This window comes from Diceros bicornis, chromosome 12 (genome assembly GCF_020826845.1).
Source record: "Diceros bicornis minor isolate mBicDic1 chromosome 12, mDicBic1.mat.cur, whole genome shotgun sequence".
Lineage (NCBI taxonomy): Eukaryota > Metazoa > Chordata > Mammalia > Perissodactyla > Rhinocerotidae > Diceros > Diceros bicornis.
Window position 1 is genome coordinate 8,684,589 of NC_080751.1, and position 22,110 is coordinate 8,706,698.

The window sequence follows — 22,110 nt, forward strand, 5'->3', positions numbered from 1 at the left end:
GAGGAGTCTGTTGGTATTGTATAGTTTTAACCAATTTAAATATATAGTTTATCATTCTCATTTTATGAAGTTCATTTATTCTCAAGTAACCCTTTCATTGTCACCATAAAGCCCTTGTTAATGAAACTTTATCTGGTATTTTAACAGATGATTAGACAAATCTTGACCATAAAATATTATGTTGTCTGTAGTGGACAAAACTTATAATCAGTAATTCATACATAGTGATTTCTTAAAAAGGCTTATTCTCTCCTTAGCATGTGAACATTATAGTTTTCTTTCTCGTATCTCCTCCCTCTTCCTCTCTCTTTGTTTCTTTCTCTATCTCTTGCACACACACACCCTTCTTGTCATCTGGCAGGGGAGTGACAAAGGAAATAAAGAAGTTTGCAAAGCCAAATTACTCCCAAAGAGTGCACTGAATTTCAATTATGTTCTTCCAAAATTTATTGAGCATCCAGTATATTCCAGGAAGCATTCTTTTGATATCCTAACTCAAACCCAGAGCCTTATTTTCACCAGTGAAAGCACTATCGCTCTGATGCTTTAGAAGTCCACCGGGTCTGAACAAACATGGCAGCCATGATTGATGTTCGCATCCATACAAGGTGATTCTGAGAAAAAAAATAACTGAAAAGAAGGTTGCTAAGTGTATAGAAGAGGCTGAGGGCAGGGGAGAATAGAAAGAGTAAGTCACCTCACCCAGCTGCTTCCTCTTTCTCCCTTCCCTCCTCCTACAAAAGATTACTTGTTCCTTGGGGATTTTCAATTAAACAGGAACTTGAATACATTAACCTTTTCTGTTTACAATACATCCATCAGAACAGCCTTGGCATGCCCTTGAATTCCAGGGCTGGGCTCTGAGGGAAGCTACCATGATATCCAGCAAAGACTGGGCAAAATTTGTCCAGGTGAGGCTTGGAGAGCCTACACTAGGGTGCATAAATGAAACAACTTATTTAAAAAAGGATCTTTTATAATGCACTTTTAAGTTGGAGAAAAGCACCAGAACTATGTGCTTATTTGATTAACTCTTCTCTAAAATAAGATTATACTAAACAGCCTACTATCCATATTTTAACTACAATACACATGGGTACAGCTTTATTATTTACATATTTAGTTTCACATGTATTGTCTCACTTGATCCTCATAAAAACCTGTGAGATAGGGAAGAGAAAAGAAAGAAAAAGAACTAGTGTTAATTGAAATACATATCAGGTACTATGTTAGGGCAAGTATTTTTAATATTCCCATTTTTATAGATAAGAAAGTCAAGATCCAGTAAAGCTAAATGACCAGTTAGAGGATCTCTTAAGGCAGGCAAACTTAGGCTTTGTGAGCAGGACAATTCTCTGATATATGCGACTGCCTTGGTCATTGAAGCACATTTTGGGTTTCTGGCCTTACGTGTTAAGCAGCATTAGTACTCCCCAGTCAATCTGACAACCAGAAATGCCTGCAAATATTTTCACATGCCACCCATTAGAGTAGGTGTGGTAAGAGGGACATACACACCACCTCTGTTTGAGAACTGAAACTACGGTCTGCATTGCTGATGCAAAGATCTTTTTCTCTATATCTGCTGAAGAGCTGTCCTTACTTTCTAGTATTAGCATGGGCAGAGTTGCCAGTTTTGTCATGCTGGAAGAGTTGAGGCCTAGTCCAGAGTCAGAAATTTCTGTGTGTACGTGTACGTATAAGGAGTGTGGTTTAGGGGTTGACAGTATGGGAAATGAGTGGAGAAGAAGAAAGAAAGTTCTGGATAGGACAGTTGGCTTGGATAAATAGTTTGAGTATGATTCTGGAAAACACGGCAGGCTTTAGTTATGGTGTCAGTTTGCGTCCAAGATACCACGATAGAAATAGAATGCAAGAGATTTATTGGGGAAATGCCTATGAAGGTAAAGCAGAAAGAACAAGAGTAGGCAGGAAAAGCCTTCAGACCTGGATGCAAGTCTTAACTCCTATGAGGGAGAGGGGGAATGGGGAAGATTGATTAGGAAGAGTCAAGCAGGTGGTGGGCCCAGAACAAAGTGGCCTGTTAGAGGAGTCTCATATGAGACAGAAATGACTCTGCTCAAGTACCCTTACTGTGCTCAGCCACTGGCTAGGATCAATCAGCCAGGCAGGGGGCAGCCTAGGCATGAATGCTGATGCAAATCCCAGAGGTTCAGCACCCGGGGCTGTGAGCAAACTACACTGCTTAGAGCAAGTTTGCTCTTGAAGAGGATCTGATCAGATACCTCCATGGCTGCCTCCATCATGCTTCAGGGGGATAATCCTCAGAGGAAGGAAGAGGGTGAGGAGGGAATGTCTGTGGGCATTGCTGTGGAGATGTTAAGCGTGCTCTGTCTCTATAAGTAAATGAAAAACGAGGACAATAAGGGAAACTCTTGATGGCCACCCCTGTGCAAACAGGACTAACTGCCAAGACCAGTCCTCTCTGTCAATCTGTGCATGCAGGACCAGCAGCCAGCATTACTTGGAGGGATAAGATGCAGTCAGACACCAGGGAGGATTTGGGAAGCCTTAGAAAGGGGAGATGTTGTCCCAAACTAGCTCCCCCACTCATATTTTCACTTCTACCTTGCAGTATTCTGCCTTTCATTAACTGGGTAAGGTGAGGCCGTCAGCCCAATTCCATTCAAGAACATCTTTCATTTTAAATTCATTCATTGATGTACTTATAACCAGAAGTATTTTCACAAAGTATTTGAGGTAATGTATAGCCAGCAGCAGTATAACACACATACTAACAATACGGAGCAGTCTAGTAAAACTGTCTGTAAGTGGCAAATTACTATTCTCTAAGCAATAGGGAGCATCGTGGATAATAACAATACCTACAGCTGAAAAGCTGGGTACCTGTTAATAGGGACAGAAATAGGTGAACTAATTATATAAGAAAAGGCAGCTGGAAGAAATGGGCAGAAATATTGTCCATCACATTTTTGCTGCGATCCAATGCTACATGCAGACTCCGCATAGAAGTGTGGCTTCACCAGTGGTTCTCAACGCGTGGGCCTCTGACCAGCAGCACCAGCATCACCTGGAAACTTGTTAGATGCAAAGTCTTGAGCCTCACCCCAGCTGAATCAGAGACTCTGGGATGGGGGCCAGCAATCTGTGTTTGAACAAGCCCTCCAGGGGATTCTGATGTACACCCAAGTTTGAGAACAACTAGCCTAAATGATGTTTTCATAGTAACTTGCACAACTTGACATCTCTGCCTGTGTTAATGTTACTTGGTCCTTGAGTTATCTTTTTCCTTCCAGTTGCACATACTCCACACTATCATTTCTGCATTTTACTCCTATCTACACACACACACAGGCGCACACGCACTCATATTCAGGGACCACACCCTTGATTTTTAATTTTCCATGTACAGTATATCCATCCATCTGTCTTCAGAAAAAGTGCATAGACTCACTTCAATTATCCTTACACTCTGGAACCTTACAAGCTTCCAAGACAAGCCCATTTCCCCAAACATAAGGAAATAATATTTGACCTTTCCCCTGCAAGTAGACATAGGTCACATCTATGGCTAGAAAATATCTTCACATTTTGATGTTTCTGGAAGAAGTATGAGGACTGTTTTTGGTTGGTGGTGGGAGGGGGTGGGAGATAGTTTTAAATCCATTCCTCTTAATGTCTATGTTTTCCTAAGAAATGAGTATGTGGGTAAGATGATCCTCAAAGGGGTATGGCTGCTAGAAAGGAATTGAAGCACTAAGAGCCATCCTTGGATGATATTTTTCCTAAAACAAGAGGTAGAATGGGGTCCTAGCCATCCAAGGTAAGTTTGGAGTTCTTTATATGGTGAGCTGGGTAGTGTGATACTTCATGCGTTTTCCTTTTTATTCTCTGTCAATGTCCTTCCTTCAGTCTTTAGTGAAATCTTAGCCTCCTCTGGCTGTTAGAGAAAACAAGAAATGGGCTTGGTGTAAATACTTGGATAGTTTTCAAGAAAAAAAAGAACACATTTGAGGGTCAGTGTGGTTGTGCAACAATAAACACTACGAGAGACCCCAAATAACCGTAAACCTTGTGGAGAATAATAGTAAATTACTCTTAGTCCATTCGCCTATGGACTAAACTTCATACTCCCTGACTCTAGGAGATTCTAAAAGCAATGGAAATTAGAGTCCAAAATATAATTTTAAGTCATTTATGTGGTTTGCATGAGGCCCATAGCATGTGTTTCAAATCGCTTCTGAAAAGCAACTCTCAGTATTGCAAAAATACAATCGTGAATTGTTGGCTGAAATTAGCTCCCTAACTTAGCTAAAGGAGTGTAATTACTCACATCAAGAAAAAGCAGACCAGACACACAAAGAACTTGCTGAGGAAAAAAAAAAAAAAATGCATCATTGAGCCCTGGTAGACCGAACACTGCTAAATGGTTTTGTCGGATCCAATTTTAATGATTATTTAGCAGTCTCCTACCTGCAGCGTCCAAGTTCCCAGGGCATATCCTAAATTGAAGGATATTTGTAATAAAAAGATATAAGCCTCCAACTCTCATTTTTACCAAACATTAATAAAAATCGAATTAGAAGCAAGTGCCTTGAAAGGCTACTGGCGAAAGGTTTGAGTATTGTAACAATGTGCATCTGATAAGAAAAGGAAATGCTCTTCTCTTTTTTATTCTTTTTTATTATAGTAATAATATAAAGACTACTTTTTAAAAAAAGTTGTGAAAAAGGCAAAACAAATTCTCACATTCTAATACACTTAGAACGGAATCTATTTTTTTTCCACTTTGCAAAGAATATATGGATATGAAAGGCAGCCGCCATGATTAAACGCTGCACAGCTACCTCAGACCACAATAGATATTCTGACTCCAAATGCCCTTTTCATTATTCTTAATGAAATGCCACTTCATTTTCCCACACACTCAAAATTGTGTTAGCTGAGAGTTCAAAAATGTAAATGAAGCCAAACTCTCCAAAGAATACCTCCATTCTCTGTTTCCAAAGGCCATGTGAGGACACCAGCTTGTGCCAAGTGAACACATGGGAGGCAGAGAAGGGGGATGGTGGGTTGTTAAATTTTTACTTCATCTCTTTTGGACTTAGGCTGGTTCTGTGGCTGGTTTTGTTTTCATATGCTCTCATGAGTATGGTTAAAACTGGTTCTAGGTCATATTGAACCAGATATCATTTTAGAACGACTCCCATTCCAGATTGACACCCCTCCAGGACCAATGCCAAGGCCCTCAGAAGTCCCTTTGTGCTCTACTATTTTATCTAAATACACACACCATGTTGTTCCCAGAGATGCAGCAGAAAGATCCTTGGATTGGACATTGGAAGACCTGAGTCAAAAGTCCAGTCCAAATTTTTCCTAATTTATTTATGCTCTTAACCAAAACAGACATAAAATAAACAGGCAAATGCTCTGTTACCCTTACATGGGTAAGCAACACTAAACAATCTGATCACCCTGTTTTGTTCTAGCCTTCCTGTTTCCTTGCCTTATTTGTCTATGTGAAGGAAGTTTGGGGGTGAGGTGGGGTTAAGGATGCAGGGTAGAGGGTTTGGAAGAAAGAGTTCGGCATCAGACATGATAAGGGCTGACTTGTACCCCTTACAAGCCTACAAGGCCACACAGAGCTGACTCCTGCTTCCTCTCTCATCCCACTCTCCTCCTAGGCTTACTGTTGCTGGAGCAGCCTTGTTTCTTTTCCTTGATACTGTCAAGATCACTCCAACCACAGTTTTTTTTTTATCCTGGCCGAATACCGTGCCTGGAATGTTCTTTACCCAAATATTCATGTAGCTGGTTTGAACCCATTTTTAGGTCTAAACTTTGATCTCACCTTCTGAGAGAATCCTATCTTGATCTGCTTATCTAAAATAATAGCTCCACACACATACGATCTCTCTCTAGTCTATTATCCCCTATTACATTCTCCATAGTACTTATAATTCTCTAATTTTATAGTTGTTTCTTTGTCAGTTGTCTGGCTCACCCCAATCACGCTAGAATGGAAGCATCGTCTGAGCAGGGTTCTTGTCTATTTTGTCCACTGCCCTATCCCTAGGGCCTAGACTAGTGTAAAAGTGCTTTCTCCCTCATCATTGAATTCTCCCTATTGCCTTCTGCTCAGTTGCTCAAAATATATACATCAAAAAAATGAATTGCTAGAAGCATTAAACATGACCTGTGCTCCTGGTTTGCTTATAATTAAGTTGAGGAGACTTATATTAAATATACAGAAAGCTTAGTAGAAAAAGACTTAAATAAGATTTCAAGAAAAAGTCAGCCATAACAATGCCTAATGAGGGAGTGGAGCAACAATTGATTTTTCTTTTTCTTCTAGGATCAAAAGACCACTAGAGAATTTTGTTCCTTTGTTTTATTATTATAGGCAAATATACTTTTTAAATTTTTTTCCTGAGGATGGATTTCTTCACGTCTTTAAACTTTTCCTTCTGCTACTGCAATGCCCCTTAGCTTATTATCTCCATTAAAGTGAAAACACTAATGAGGGTTGACATTCTCCATGCCATTTTAAAGATATTTGGAATTACAGGATTCAGATTTATCTACTGCTCTCCCCTCGCCACAGGAAGCATTTATTTATTTGAGTCTGTTCTTCACTGACCTGAGAAATCAACATTTGGCACCTAAGTAGCCCAGGGCTCACTCAGAGAACTACCTTTTTTTTTTTTTCCAGAAACTAGGAATAATCTCAGGGTTTTATCATTCTTTCTGAGGTTTCCAACTGTGCACTGGATACTTTCTGGATGTATTGAACATACATACCCACAGTTTCCATTTGAGAGACACTCACAACATTTCTACCACTGCAGAAGTTCTAGGAGGTTCCTTATTCCTAGGCAGACATGTTCTGTAACACAAGATGTTGGCCCCTTGCCCGCTGATTAGATGGCATCAATTTAACTGTAGCCCTAGGGTTCATAAGGTAGCTGACCTCATCTAAACTTTATGAGCCTCATATTTGTGTTCTCTAACGTAAAATGATGACTCTTGCTTTCTTCACCAGGCGGCATGTCTCTGCTTAATACGTGCATGTAAGTCAGGGAGCTCTGAGGAGATCTACTCTAACATTTCAAAATTTTTGGTGGATCCAAAAGAAGAAAAATGACCGTTTTTAAATTTTACAGCAATTGGGTAGGGGGTAATTATTCTCTTATTTGAGGATCAAGATTATTTGGTTACTCGGAGGTAAGGTCTAGAGCTTGGACTAGAAGAGAGAGTTTGAGAGAAAGAAGGCCTGATTAGTGCTGCATAAAATGTAAAATGCTGCCTTTACTGGAAAGAAGGTAAACCGTTAATTATCTTTCTCCATTGGGGCCTGGAGAGACGAATTTTTAGGTTTTCTTTTTCTCATTTTAGATCTAAAGGTGGAAGAAAACATGAAAGCAGAGACTAAAGAGAATTAGATAGATAATGTGCTAGAAGAGCCTTAGAAGCAAAACTAGTCCTTAGGAAGTCCCTGTGAGGGTAGATTTCTGTCTAATGAACTCTAGGAGCAATTCTATCGGGTACTGAGATTTAAGTTAATTTTTTTCATTTTTTCTCTGTTAGTCAATCAATCTGTTGCTGCCAAGACTTCAGTAAAATCTATAAGATAGTAAGAGTTTGTGTTAGTAGTACCACCTTAGTGACAAATGTTTATGGAAAGATTTCAGCAGCGTTGAGAAGCCGTGAGTCAGTAGGAGATAACTCAGTTCAGCCGAGAGCATCATAGGATCATGTGACAGCATAGAAAGGAGGGCACTCTCTGGGAGTGGGAGGCTTACCTGGAGAGGAGACTAAGCGTCTTGAAATCACATCATGGAGTTAAACCAAAAGGTAATCTCAGGAGGTGGAGCAACTTGGAGAAACTTAGTTGACATATGTGAAACTGCTTTAGTCTTTATTGCAGGAGTATTTTAAGTATTGTCAATCCTTCAAACACGGATTTAAGGGCTCCTAGCAATGTATCTACATGGTCTTAATTTTTGGTAACATTTGTATATTTTAACTACATTTGGCTAAGGTCATTGTCCCTCCACTCTGATTTCACTCCCCATTCTACTCACTCTTTTGTAGGGTGACATGGGAATAGAATGGCATCTTTGGGATATGGCTAAAGGAAAATCGAGTTGGGAATATTACTGTAGTAAGAAAAAGCATTATGAAACATTTTAACAAAACAATGAAGAAATTAGAAATATTTTAAAGCTATTGTAGCAGATACTGTGGGACCCCTCCCATGTCCCCCCAGGCCTTAATATTGCAGTGCCTGAGGCTGACATCCAGCTACCATTATTTTCTTTTTTTGGATCTCTCATTGGTACCCAGAGAATATCAACAGCCACCCCCTTACTCAAACTAATCTCCAAAATGACCAAGGATGTTGGCATATTAATTTGCCAGTTCCCACACTCCTTATCACTCAGGTGGAACATATCTGAAGCACTTAATTACACTGGCTCTCCACGTTCCCAAACTGGTTTAAGCTTGGTAACCCACCATGGTTATTTGCTTGATAACATTCCCTTTCATTGTCTCTCTGTGCTTTCCTGTCTCACTTTCCCATTCCTTACTGATACTTCAAGGAATCATTTCCTAAATTAAACTACTTACACTGAAATCTTTATTTCAGGTCTGGTTCTGAGAGACACTGAACTGAGATGGGTATTTTCTTTATATCTATCTATTTTTTCTTTTTTTTTTTTGGTGAGGAAGGTTAGCCCTGAGCTAACATCTGTTGCCAATCCCCCTCTTTTTGCAGAAGAAGAAGATTGGCCCTGGGCTAACATCTGTGCCCATCTTCCTCTACTTTATATGTGGGATGCTTGCCACAGCATGGCTTGATAAGCGATGTGTAGGTCCGTGCCCAGGGTCCAAACCTGTGAACCCCAGGCCGCCAAAGCAGAGCATGTGAACTTAACCACTATGTCACCAGGCCTGCCCCCTGTATCTATTGTTTTTTAACTGAGAAAAAATAATGGAATTGTAAAAATAATGGTAAAAAGGTAAAGGAAAAAAAAAAGGTAAAAAATAATAGAATAAAACAGAAATTGTAAAGATAATCAATAAAAATCAATAGAAATTATTCATTCGTAGAGAAGTGAATTGTAACAAAAATATTTTTCGGATCATACCAGAGCAGTATTTCTTTAAGAAGTGCTATATTTTGAATAGAAATGATAATAAGCTCTTGGGTTTTTTAGTAATCTAATTAATGAAGAGGATTTAATCATAAGACCACATTAGAAAAATATAAATTTTCTGCTGATTGGAAACAGAACACTAACACAAGACTAAAAATAAACTACCACAGTGAGGACATGGGTGACATGTGGGTTAATGAGCATCATCAATTCAAAGAGTGTTTAAGATGGGCCATTGCACAAGGAAATTTGAAATGCCCAGAAGTTTTACAGTTCCTTGATGGGAGAGGCAATCTGCCACAGGCCCTGAGCATCCCTGCATATGCTTGCTGGGGGCAACAAGAATGCGAGGCCCTGACAACTCTTAACCTGGGCCATTTCTCAGTGTTCTGTTTGCAGTGAGCAAACTTGAGGGATGAGGTAACGTCTCCCTTTGGACAAAGAGTGGGCTCACTTCCTTGTAATATAGAAGTGGTGAGTCCCTGGAGCTTTCCTGTAACAGAGCCCACAGCATCTGCCTTCATCCATGATAAGATCTTTGTGTGACCCCCGTGAGGGGATAGTTAACCTGCCCAAGCCTGTACAAACCTACATTAATCTCTAGCTACTGCTTTTGTTGTGAGTAATCAAGTCCTTTGTCTTTTGTCTCTGACCCACCATAAGGTCTCTGTTGCAACTACCCAACTCTGCCCCTGCAGCATAAAAGCAGTCACATACAATACAGAAATGAATGGGTGTGGCTGTCTTCTAATAAAACTAATCATAGACACTGAAATTTTAGTTTCATATAATTTTGATGTGCCATGAAATATTATATTTTTCTTTTGATTTTTTTCCCAACTATTTAAAAATGCAAACTATTCTGAGCTTGCAGGCCATAATTTGTGGACTCCTTTAGACCGTGAAAAGGAAGTAGATAAACTAGATTAATACAGCCATGGAATAGACCAAACTGAAAAATTAAACTGATGCAGGGCAGGACTATGAATGCTTTAAAGAAAGAGAACAAAAAGAAGGTGTTTTATTCTATGAATGCATATTTTCAAGACTGCACGCTTGAGGATTTCTGTGTTCTGAGGATATCTGTCATTTCTTCTATTCTTAGGGATATTGCAATGAAAATAAATCAGATTCACATTGCCTCATCTTCTCTACCTTTGGAACTCCCTGATGGACCGGAGGCAGCGAGATGTACTCTCTCATAGGTATTGTGATCAATAGAGGAGTATTGCAGTGGCTGGGGTGACAAATTGTCTCAACTGTCCCCTATTACTGCCAAAGAAGTTGGAGGTTGTCTTGAGTAGGGAGTACAAAGGCGCTTCTTTACATTCTACATATTAAGGGTTCTCTTGATATACCAAGAAATAGTTCAGTACAGAAGAAAGCATGATGTTAGACCTGGATTTACATTCCAGTTCTACTAATTATTAGTTGTATGATTTTGTATAAGCTGATTAATCTTTCTGACCTCCATTTTCCAATCTGAAAGATGGAAATAGTAATAATGTTTACTTCAATAGACTGGTGTGGAGATTAATGATATGACATATATAAACTATCTAGCCAATTTCTAGCCCCTAACTAAATGGGTAATAAGTGTTAGAAATATTTCTCTCTCCTTTTCTCCCTACTTCAAGTCTTTACCCCTAATGAAAAACTCAGTTTGCTTCAGTTCTGGTCCTCACTCATGTGTTTTTTTTTTTTTTTTTCTATTCAGTTAACTATATTCCATGCACTGTGTCAGGTGCTAGAGTTACATGGATGAAAAGCACTGCCCTGCCCTCAAGAAGCTCATTGTTTGCAGATAGGAGCAGAAGAGGATGGGGGAGAAAGAGGCAAAGAGGCAGGCAGAGAGATGCATACCCCATAACTTATTGTCAGTGTAGCAGTGGTATAATAAATATAGCTGAGGAACAAAGAAGATTGGGGAGGGGAGGGGAGACAAGAAGAAAAGGAAAGGAGTAGATGAATAAATCAACATTTCCTAAGTTCCTACTGTGTGCCATGTACTATATCAAGAGCTTAATATACGTTAGCTCACCTAAATAGTAGATTAGGCACTGAAAGATCTTGAAATTTTCTGAAGAATATTAAGCTTGAGTTGAGCCTTCAAAGAGTGCTAGGAATGTGCCAGGTGGAGAACACAGTGTGGTCAGGCATTGAGATAACTTGAGAGCAGCACAGGAAGCTAGAGGCTAGAGATCACCATTTGGGAAATAATAATAATAATAATAATAATAAGGCTTTTAAAAAATGCAATATTTAGGGGCTGGCCCGGTGGCATAGCCGTTAATCTTGCACGCTACGCTTCAGCAGCCCGGGGTTCAGCAGCTTCGGATCCCGGGCGTGGACCTACGCACCACTTATCAAGCCATGCTGGGCAGCATCCCATATAAAGTAGAGGAAGATGGGCACGGATGTTAGCCCAGGGCCAATCTTCCTCAGCAAAAAGAGGACAATTGGCAACAGATGTTAGCTCAGGGATAATCTTCAAAAAAAATAAAAGCGATATTTAAAACACAAAAGAAAAGAAATTCTTTAAGAATAATACAAGGAATATCTTTGTTCTACCATCCAATTTAAGAAATAAAATTTTGCCAACAAAGTTAAACCCTTCTTCGTTACACAGAGGTTCTCAAGGAACCTCTAACTCCTTAACGGACTCTCAGAAAGTGTCCAGTGGCTGCAGCAATAGGAGGGGCATCAATAGAACAGGGCTCAAGATCTCAAGATCCCTCACCTTAGTTTCAGCTCTGGCTTTATAGATATGTTTTCAAGTTCTGCAGCTAAAAGGAGCTTTCAATATATCCTTTTAGCCAAATACTGTGCAAAGCTGTTTTAAAAAGGTGACAAAATCTCTTTCTCTAGAGGTTATTAAAGATAATACAGAAATCCTCATTCCCTGGGATGGGTGATGCGTGGAGCTACCTGCAGACAGGGCTTTGGTCTGAATGATCCTTTTTTTCATTTCTCTTTATTTTAATCTTATTACTAAATTCCCAGGAGTTAATCCCCTTCTGTTTGCTATGAGAGCAGGCAAACTCGTGTCAGATAAAAATTGAAATTCCTAGTCTTATGTTTTTTATTAAAAGAGAAGAAAAAATGTTAAATAGGATTTCGTTTATTATGCCAAGAAAACTTGTACTGTAGAGTCATATCTACATAAGAAAAGAAGGAAAAATTGAAGTTGTTAATTAGATCAATCAATCAACTGGATCATTCGAATACTTTTTCCACTCTCGATTATCCAGTTATTTCAAGTCAACATAATTTTCAGCCACATTTAGCTGACTTTCAGTCTTTGTTGTTTTGATGAGATGGATCTAATTTTTTTGTGTGTGTGTGAGGAAGACTGGCTCTGAGCTAACGCCTGTTGCCAATCTTCCTCTTTTTGCTTGAGGAGGAGTGGCCCTGAGCTAACATCTGTGCCCATCTTCCTCTATTTCTTTACGTGGGTCGCTTCCACAGCATGGTGTGATGAGTGGTGCATAGGTCCAGGCCTGGGATCTGAACCCGCAAACTCGAGTTGCCAAAGTGGAGCACACCAAACCCAACCATTATGCCACCGGGCTGGCCCTTTTTTAAAAATTGAACTGTAAGACGAATGTGACTTACTTTGGCATTGAACCAAAAGATATAGACATTGTAGAAATGATGTATGTTCAGCATTTAACTTTGCAATTAGCATTGCTGGTCTTGTTATAATAAATGATGGAGTGCTTATTTGTAACAGAGTTCACCTGTCAGAGGTGCAACCATTGGCCTCATTTTTCCCAGGCCAGGAATGTAGGAGTTCACAAGGGAGGAACTGTCTGTCGGCAGAAGGCAGCTGTGAAATTTAAGTTTTTAATTAAAAGTGACATTTAGCCTTCTAAGGGACTGAGAACCTGACTTCTATAAAATCAGCAGTGAAGGAAAGCTTGCCAAAGACATGACCACTCTAGGTCCTGAATACACCAGCAGGATCCTCAGTTTCTCACAAGTTTGTGTGAATTATTTCAGGCCATTTGTCTTGATTTTTATTCCAGAATATATGTTACCCATGTCCACAGGAAGTCAATATTAGGGATGGCTGATGCATTTCCTTACAGCTTTTTTTGGTCTATTGAGACCTGGTTAAATACACTGGTTTTGGAGCCAGAACAAGCAGGATTCAAGTCCGACTTCATGCTGATTGGTGACACTGAGTGGTTGACTTCGTTAAACTCCTCCATGGTTCCTCATCTAGAAAAGGGGCTTAAATATTCTTCTCATAAGCCTGTCGTAATACTCAAATGAGATAAGATATGAACTATGCCCAGCTCTCAGTAAAACCTTGAGCAAATTAGTTAGCACTCTGTACCCAGTTTCCTCACCTATAAAATGGGGATAATATTAGTTCAGTAAAATAGTAATTTATATATATGTGTATGTATACTGATTTGATTTTTACGACGACTTTGTGAGCTAGGCGCTAATATTATCTTCACTTTATACATTTATAAATACATATGTTTATAAAGTATCCCTACTTATATATTTTTATATGTGTGTATGTGTATATACACTATATATATTTTTTCCCCAAATATGGAAAAAATATATGTATCATATATATAAATACCTCAAATGGACCTGTCATATTGTAAGGACTCAATAAAGGTAGTTGTTGTTTAGTGGTAATATTAATGTTTATCCTCCATAAAAGATTATTTTACTATTATCATTATCATTATTATTATTATTATTATTAATAGTCTTGGTTTAAGAAAAAGAAGACCGAGATTGTACCTCTAGTTTAGCCACCAGCTAATTTTTTGATCTGTAGCAGGTCACCCATTAGTAAATGTTGCTTTATCTATAGACAGGTGAAAGTAAGCTCTGAGTTCCCATTTATTTAACATATAGTATGCCTTTAACTATGGTAGATGCTAACAGTGTAAAGAAAAATAATTACCTTTCCCCTTCTCTAATGGAGAGTATGATCTAGCAAACACACAGATATGCCTGTTTCACAGCCTGACACAGGCAGCCCTGTGTGTGTGTGCATGTGTGTGTGTACGTGAGTATGTGTGTGTGTGTATGTGTGTGTGTGTGAAGTGCTCCTGCAGCACAGCTGTAGAAGCAATTCATTCTGACAGGGGCAAGATATAGCTCTGGCTATGTCAAAAGAAGATTTAAAGAATATGAAAACTATATACAAGGAGATAAACTCACAGACATAAAAATTAATGCAGAAATTAATCAATTCCCTTTCCAATGGAACTCCTACTATCAAAGATAAAAAAATACTCTTAACACCACAGTCTTACTACCACATCTCCATTGCACCTCCTTAAAATTGAGAATAATTCGCAATTCAAAGGGCTTAAACATTTAATTCCTAAAGAGAAATTAATCTTATAAGCTCCAGCCTATAACCCAGAATTTGCTAGTATTTTTCTATAGGCTGTCCTGTGATCGTGAGGAAGTTTTTGATGGTCATAAAGTGTTAATCAAATTTAATCTGTCTAGATTCACCATTTTTGACAAGGACAAAAAATGTATTCAAAGGCTTGCAATGGTTTCCCTTAATGAACTCTCAAGAACTGTGTTCACAAACAAGTTTTTAGGTAAATTTTGTTGTTGTTGTTTTTGAGGAAGATTAACCCTGAGCTAACATCTGTTGCCAATCCTCCTCTTTTTGCTGAGGAAGATTGGCCCTGGGCTAACATCTGTGCCCATCTTGCTCTATTTTACGTGGGATGCCTGCCACAGCATGTCTTGATAAGTGGTGCGTAGGTCCGTGCCCAGGATTGGAATTTGCGAACCCTGGGCTGCCAAAGTGGAGCAAGCAAACTTAACCACTACACCACCGGCCTGGCGCCAGATTTTTAGGTAAATTTTGAAGCAGGTAAAAGCTTCGTTTCTCTGCCTTCCAAATCTCATTTTGCTTCTCAGACTTTCCTTCTGCTTTTCTGCCTCCTATGGGCAAATTTAGGGGCTTCTGTTTACCTGGGAACCTGCCTGTGTGTATCACCTCCATTTACTCCTGCCTCCCACCACCCCTGGCCCTGCCTCGGCCCTTTCAGACTTAGGTTCAGCACTTTGCTCCAGTCTGCTTTACTTGGCTTCAATTTCACCTTGTCTCTGTGATCTACTAATTAACCAGAATAGCTATTCCACCTAGATGTCAGGGATATATTTGGTGCTCACACCACTTACGCAGTACATACTGTCCATAGGATCTGCACTAAGCACTGGCAGGATGGACTAACGTTGAGATGATTTTCCACTGCTGCCCTTGAGGAGCTTAAAATTTAGTTGAGGAAGTAAGAAACAAACAAGTTAAACAATTTAGAGAATTGAACAGAATTGAAAAGAATAGAAACATGGTAAACTGTTGTGTCTGTAAGGTTCTTATGAGAAACAATTGTCTGGTATTTAGGAGGCTTCTCCTATTAAAAAACAAAAAACAAAACTATTTTATTAATGATAATTTTTAATTCAGTCCAAAAAAAACCTCTATTCAAACAGGAAATGGCTATAATCTAGCCTCTTTCTATTATTTTAACCATACCTACTTACCATTAGAAAATTGTTGCTAAGGAAAATATATTAGAAATGTTAAACTGAAATTCCTAAAAACTATAAACTTGATTAAGGGCTTACAATGTGTTAGCACTTCACTGGAAAATAGGAGAAACAAGGGCTTCTCCTCCGAGTCGGAAGAGTAAGTTATAAACTGCAGGAATCCAGGGACCTATTCACTTGTATCTGCATAAGAATAAGAGGAACCTTTTTTTCATTTGCATAAAGAATGACACCTCTAAGGTCAATCACTCCCCAGGTGCTCAGAACTAGAGAAAAAAAGAAAGAAAGGATTGTCCCTTTGAGGATGCAAGAATTCAATGCATAAGAACAAGTCATTCATAAGTCAAGTGCTCCCCAAATAGGGAAATGCAGGTGAAAGTAATAAAAAGCAGTGTCCTCCTCTGTACAATAAGGGTTTTGAACTAGATGATTTCTAATTTTCCATTCAGCTCTACTGTACTAGGTCTATTTGCAGGGCTTTATAAGCCTAAAATGGTTGGTATGGATCCTCCATGCTTTATGAGTTGGGAGTAGGGAGCCATCCTATTGAAGTATTATGCCAGAAGTTTTATGGGCAAGGAGGGGAGTGAACTGAGTCTTGAGGAGGTCAATAGCACTTGTGTATGTGGAGAGGAGCAGCCGGGAATTCAGAAGAGGACAACCACAGGAACCAAGGCTTGGGGATGCATTCAAGGAATATTAAAACTGATGCCAAGGATCCAAGGGAAGTAGCAGGAAAAGAGCCTATGGAGGAGTCTGGAAAGGAAGGGGGCTCTGTTTATGGGAGACCTGTTGACACTACAATGTGCTATGGAGTTTGTACCAACATCGTAGATAGTTTCACACCAAAGGACCTAGTAATGTGAGGATTTCAAATAGAGGGGCAGTTCAGACAATTTTTCTCCATGATTATGACATAGTAGGCATCCTGTTAAACAATAATTTTCAAAAAGTGATAAAATCATGACTTGCATACAGATATAAAAATGAACATGTGTTAAAGATTTTATATAACTCATTATTAATGAGGGAACTCATAAGATATTGCAACCAGTTCAGAAGATATATTTATAGATCCACAATATTAAAATAAATGTACAAATGGAGGCAAACTGGCCTCTTCTGCTCTGAGGGAAGGAAGTCAATTGAATCTGCATGTCTGTAGACAAGAGTTATTTTGTATTGTTATCAGCTACAATTCAGAGAGTTATAAAATACCTCAAAGACAATGAAAGACTAAAATCAGGTAGCCTGGAAAGCTGTGATCTTAACAATGCATAGTTTCCTTTGATTTTTTCTTTATGCAGCTCTGCCTATTTTTAATGTAAGCTTGTTTAAATGCTGGAACCTCCTCTGAGCAGCCTTGATTTCAATTCTCTATCTATAGACCTAGGTCTCCATTGTAGAATTTATAATGCTAGGACAAGTTTGCAATTACCCAGTAAGTTCTCTATTTTTAGGTATAAATAAACATCAAAGCTTTTCAGGGAGTTGTTTTAACAATAAAAGAGAGCAGAAAGAAGTATGGTGAAGGATAGATTCCATCAGCAATGGAGGAATAAGGCAAAGTGAGGAGAGGCAGGAAATGAAGGGAAGAACAATTATGATGAATTTATGGGGAAGTAATATTTAATCTAGGACTGGAAAGATGAGTTTTTAGGTGGGAATTCCAGGAGGTGAGTGGGCTCTAGGCAGAGGGAGCAATGTTTTGAAAGTCCCAGAGTAAATGAGAGTATGGACCAATGAGGGGGTCTTGTATAACGTTGTTGGCATATAGATGTAGCCAAGGAATGGAAAGACATAACAGGGAAATGAGGCTGTGGGAGATCAAAATTTGGCCACCCTGAAATATGTCTTTACCTTGATTATTTTCCCTGATGGACATTTGACCTCCCCCACTAACTGCCTAAAGGAATTTAACTCTGGTGTGGGTATGGGTCTGAGTATGGACAGATTGGCAGGGTCCTCACTAAGCCCATTCTTTTCAAAGTTCTGTTTACCAAATATTTACATTTGTAAAGGTATCTCCCTCTGTGTAGTGGGAAGAGGGGGGGACGACCTTATCTGTGAAAACCCTTATCAAAATGGAAGAAGAAGACTTAAATGTACATACTCTTGATTACTATAATTCCTGTCTTTCCGGCCACATTCTCTATAGGTGGCCCTGCAAAGCATTGTCTGACAAACATTTACATTTCCCTCTTCATGTAAATTGTCTTCCTCCCCTCTGAAATCCCAAAACACCACCCACCCCCAACATCCTCCTTTGTCTTTAGCTGAAGATAGTATTTAAGACGAGAATCTCTGCCCTTGTGTTGAGAAACTCAGTGTCCCTGGTTTCTCCCAGGTATACATGTTATTAAACTTGGTATTATTTTCTCCTGCTAACCTGTCTTGTTAATTATTTGGCCAGCCATAAGAACCTTAAGGGAAAGGGCAGAGGGGGATTCTCCCTTCTCCCCCACAAGGCCAAACATTTTTTTAAAAAGCAAACCATATTCAGAACTGTCATTCTATTTATTATTAAATTCGTATTCTCTCTAAAATATTTTTTAGAGGCTGATATTTTTTTCTTTTTCTTTCTTTTCCTTTTTCCTTTTTAAGACTTCATTTTTTAGAGCAGGTTTAGGTTTATAGCAAAATTGAGAGGGAGATAAAGAGATTTCCCATGTACTCCCTTCTCCTATATATGCATAGCCTCCCCCATTATCTATCACTTACCAGAGTGGTATATTTTTTACCAAGGATGGATCTACATTGACACATCATCATCAACCAAAGTCCATAGTCTACCTTAGGGTTCATTCTTGTGTTTTATATTCCATGAATTTGGACAAATGTATAATGACATATAGCTGTTATTATAATATCATACAGAGTATTTTCACTGACTAAAAATCCTCTGTGCTCTGCCTGTTCATCTCCTCCCACCGACCCTCAGCAATCATTGATCTTTTGTCTCCATACTTTTTCCTTTTCCAGAATGTTATATAATTGCAGTCATACAGTATGTAGCCTTTTCAGATTGGCTTCTTTCACTTAATAATACGGGTCCTCTGTGTCTTTTATGAATAATATTCCATTGTCTGCATGTATGACACTTTATTTATCCATTCACCTAATAAGAATGTCTTGGTTGCGTCCAAGTTTTGGCAATTATGAATAAAGCTGCTAGAAACATCTATGTGCAGGATTCTGTGTGGACATAAGTTTTCAAATCCTTTGGGTAAATACCAAGAAGCATGATTGCTGGATCCAATGGTGAGAGTATCTTAGTTTTGTAAGAAACTGCCAAATTCTCTTCCAAAATTGCTGTACCATTTTGCATTTCCACCAGCAGTGTATGAGAGTTCCTATTCTTCTACATCCTTGCCAGCATTTGGTATTGTTAGTGTTCCAGATTTTGACCTTTCTAATGGGTGTGTAATGGTGTCATTGTTTTGATTTGCATTCCTCTGATGACAAACAATGTGTAACATCTTTTCTTAACGCTTATTGACCATTTGTCTATCTTCTTTGGTGAGGTGTCTGTGAAGGTCTTTGGCCCATTTTTTAAATGGGTTGTTTGTTTTCTTATTGTTGAGTTTTAAGTATTCTTTGTATATTTTGGATAACAGTCCTTTATCAGGTGTATCTTCTGCAATTATTTTCTCCCAGTCTGTGGCTTATCTTCTAATTTTCTTGACATTGTCTTTTACAGAGCCGAAGTTTTTAATTTTAATGAAGCCTAGCTTATCAATTACTTCTTTCATGGATTGTATCTTTGATGTTATTTCTACAAATGCATCACCATACTCAAGGTCATCTAGATTAAGGCTGATATTAAGAGACATTTTCCTAGAGGAAAAGTTATGGAAGAGATGAAGGGAATCACTAGCATTGAGCATCTAAGAAGATCCAAAAATAAGCAGTCAGTATTGCAATTCAATAATACCATTGGACAACTAAAAAAGAAAAAAAACAATAGTTTCAATTATTTAAGAAAATTTGGCCTGTTAGTCTGTTAATAAGGTGAAACCCTTAACTATTTGCTTGGAAATTGGGTAAAGATAAAAAATCATGTTTAGATTTATATTGCCCAGACTTAATATGTATCTGAAGTCAAAAAACTTTAGATTTTTTTTTATAATGAAGAAAACTGAAGCCCCGTGGGGAAATAATTTGCCCAAAGTCATATATCTGGGTAGTAGGATAGTAGGTACTGACTAGACTTCTAATCTCATACACCCATTCCAAGCCCTCTCTGTTGTCTAGGGAAACACTGCATTACAGAAGTTTAATCTTTTTGTAGATCTCATAGTCTTTAATATGTTCATGTGACTGTATATCTCTAAGTCAAGAAATGCCATGATGCATTTCCTAAGTGCTTTGACTATTGAACAGAGAGCTTAACACTCTTGAACACACACATTGAAAAATGTTGTTTTGTGCTATGCTGCCTTCTTTATGCAGTCATATTTGTCCTTAATTTCTCTCCTTGTGTGCATTAATACAAGTTGTCTTCTATGAACAAAGATCATAATAAGAAGTATTAATTAATAAGTGAGTAGTAGTAGCAGTAGATGGGTATTCCAAAAAGTATAGAAAATAGTAGTCATGTATGAAAGTAGCACTACTGACCCCCGTGAGCAGCTTTTGTTGTGAGTTACATTCAAGCTAAGCAAACAGCCCTGAGGCCTGTGCAATGGCTGATTAAAGATAAAGACCAGAGATATGGCAAAGCAACTTAAGACACTCACCTGTCATCAATTTGTAAAGTCAACACATGCCTGGAACCCACATCTCCTCCATTCTGACTACTTTTTGTCCTTTAAGAATAGGAATATTGAACATTACTGAAATTATGAAGAATTTATTATGTGCCAAGCAAAATTTAAAGCACTTTCTATCCAATTAAGCCTTGATTCCATAGAACAGCCCTACGAATTAAGTGCAAACATTATCATCTGTGTTTTATAGAGGGGGAACCTGAGGCTGAAGTAAATTGCCAGCTGCAGACCCAAGGTTTAAAGACAGAGCTTTGTCCTTATGTCTAATACTTTTGTTCCCAACTAAGCCATCTCCAAACATGTTTCCCCTGTCAAACCTCCAGTAAAGCAAGCTAAATTTCATTCTCACTGAAGCCGAGGGGATCATCAATGACATGAGATTGGAGGTCAAAACCTTAAAGTCATAATGAAGTGAGAAGGCAAAATCAATCCTTAGAAACATAAGACAAAGGAGGGGCTTTCTTATAGCAGGGAGGTCTGGTAGAGGATGAGATAGAAAGATGCAGGAATGAAGAGAAGGGGTCAGAGAGGCCTTTTGCCCCTTAAATAAAATTTTAAATAAAAGAAATTTTAAATAAGGGCCTCTTGGCCCCTTAAATAAAGAATAAAATTTTACTGGAATCCCTGCTCTCTTCAACACCAGTAAGCAAACCAAAAAAACTCAGTTCCACTTACTTTTTGTAATGGAGAGGCCTAGGCACTGCCCTTTTCCCAAAGCCAGCAGGAAATGACAGCACAATGTTTCCACTTTCCGCACCTAATCACGATGCTGAGGATGACAGCAAAAGTGCCGGGGACTGTCAGCTGTGATCACAGTCACCACGACTGCAGGAAGAGAGGTGATACCTCTTGACACTGACCAAACTTGAGACAGCAGCTGCTTCACGTCGTCACCATGCAGACGAGGTTGCAAAGTGGTGTTGGGGAGTGAAAGGCAGTCATGCTCCCCTGGCTCATCTTGGATCCTATGTTGTCCAAATTGAACCCCCCGTCCTTTTCCATATATCATGCCAGTCTTGACAAAGCTGCATGTTGTTTTCCTCCTGTTTTAACCTGTTTCAGAAATGCTGACCTTGTTAAGGCACAAGTCTTGCTCACATCTTTTTTTGACATTTAATTTTTTTATTCCAGTTGACAGAGCAAAGTGTTAGGTACAGACTTAATAGATAGTCAAATTAGTTGTTCCTGAAATAATTTCTTGCTAATTGGGCAATTATTTTATTATATATTGATGGGGGGAAAGGATGAATGCACTTCAATTACAGGGTGAAAGAAAAAAAGTCAAGTCAATTAATACTTGACTTTAATACTTGTTTATGAAATAACCAGGGTTAAGTGTTCTCTTCATCCCGCATTCATACCTGCTGGGGAATGGAAAATAGGTGAAACTGGGGTGTGTTCAGACTCTGTTAAAGATGTACAACTGGGGACTAAAATGGGAAATCAATGATCTTGGAAAGAGCGTATCTACAATGGATGGAATGAGCAAACTCTCACTTGGTTAATGTGTATCTTTCCTTTAGATTTCAAACATACTTTTTCTTTGCTTTTGATTTCTAGTATTTTTTGTAACAATTTGTAGCAATGTACTAGTTTCCTATTGCTGCTTTAAAAAATTACCACAAACTGTGTGGCTTAAAACAGCA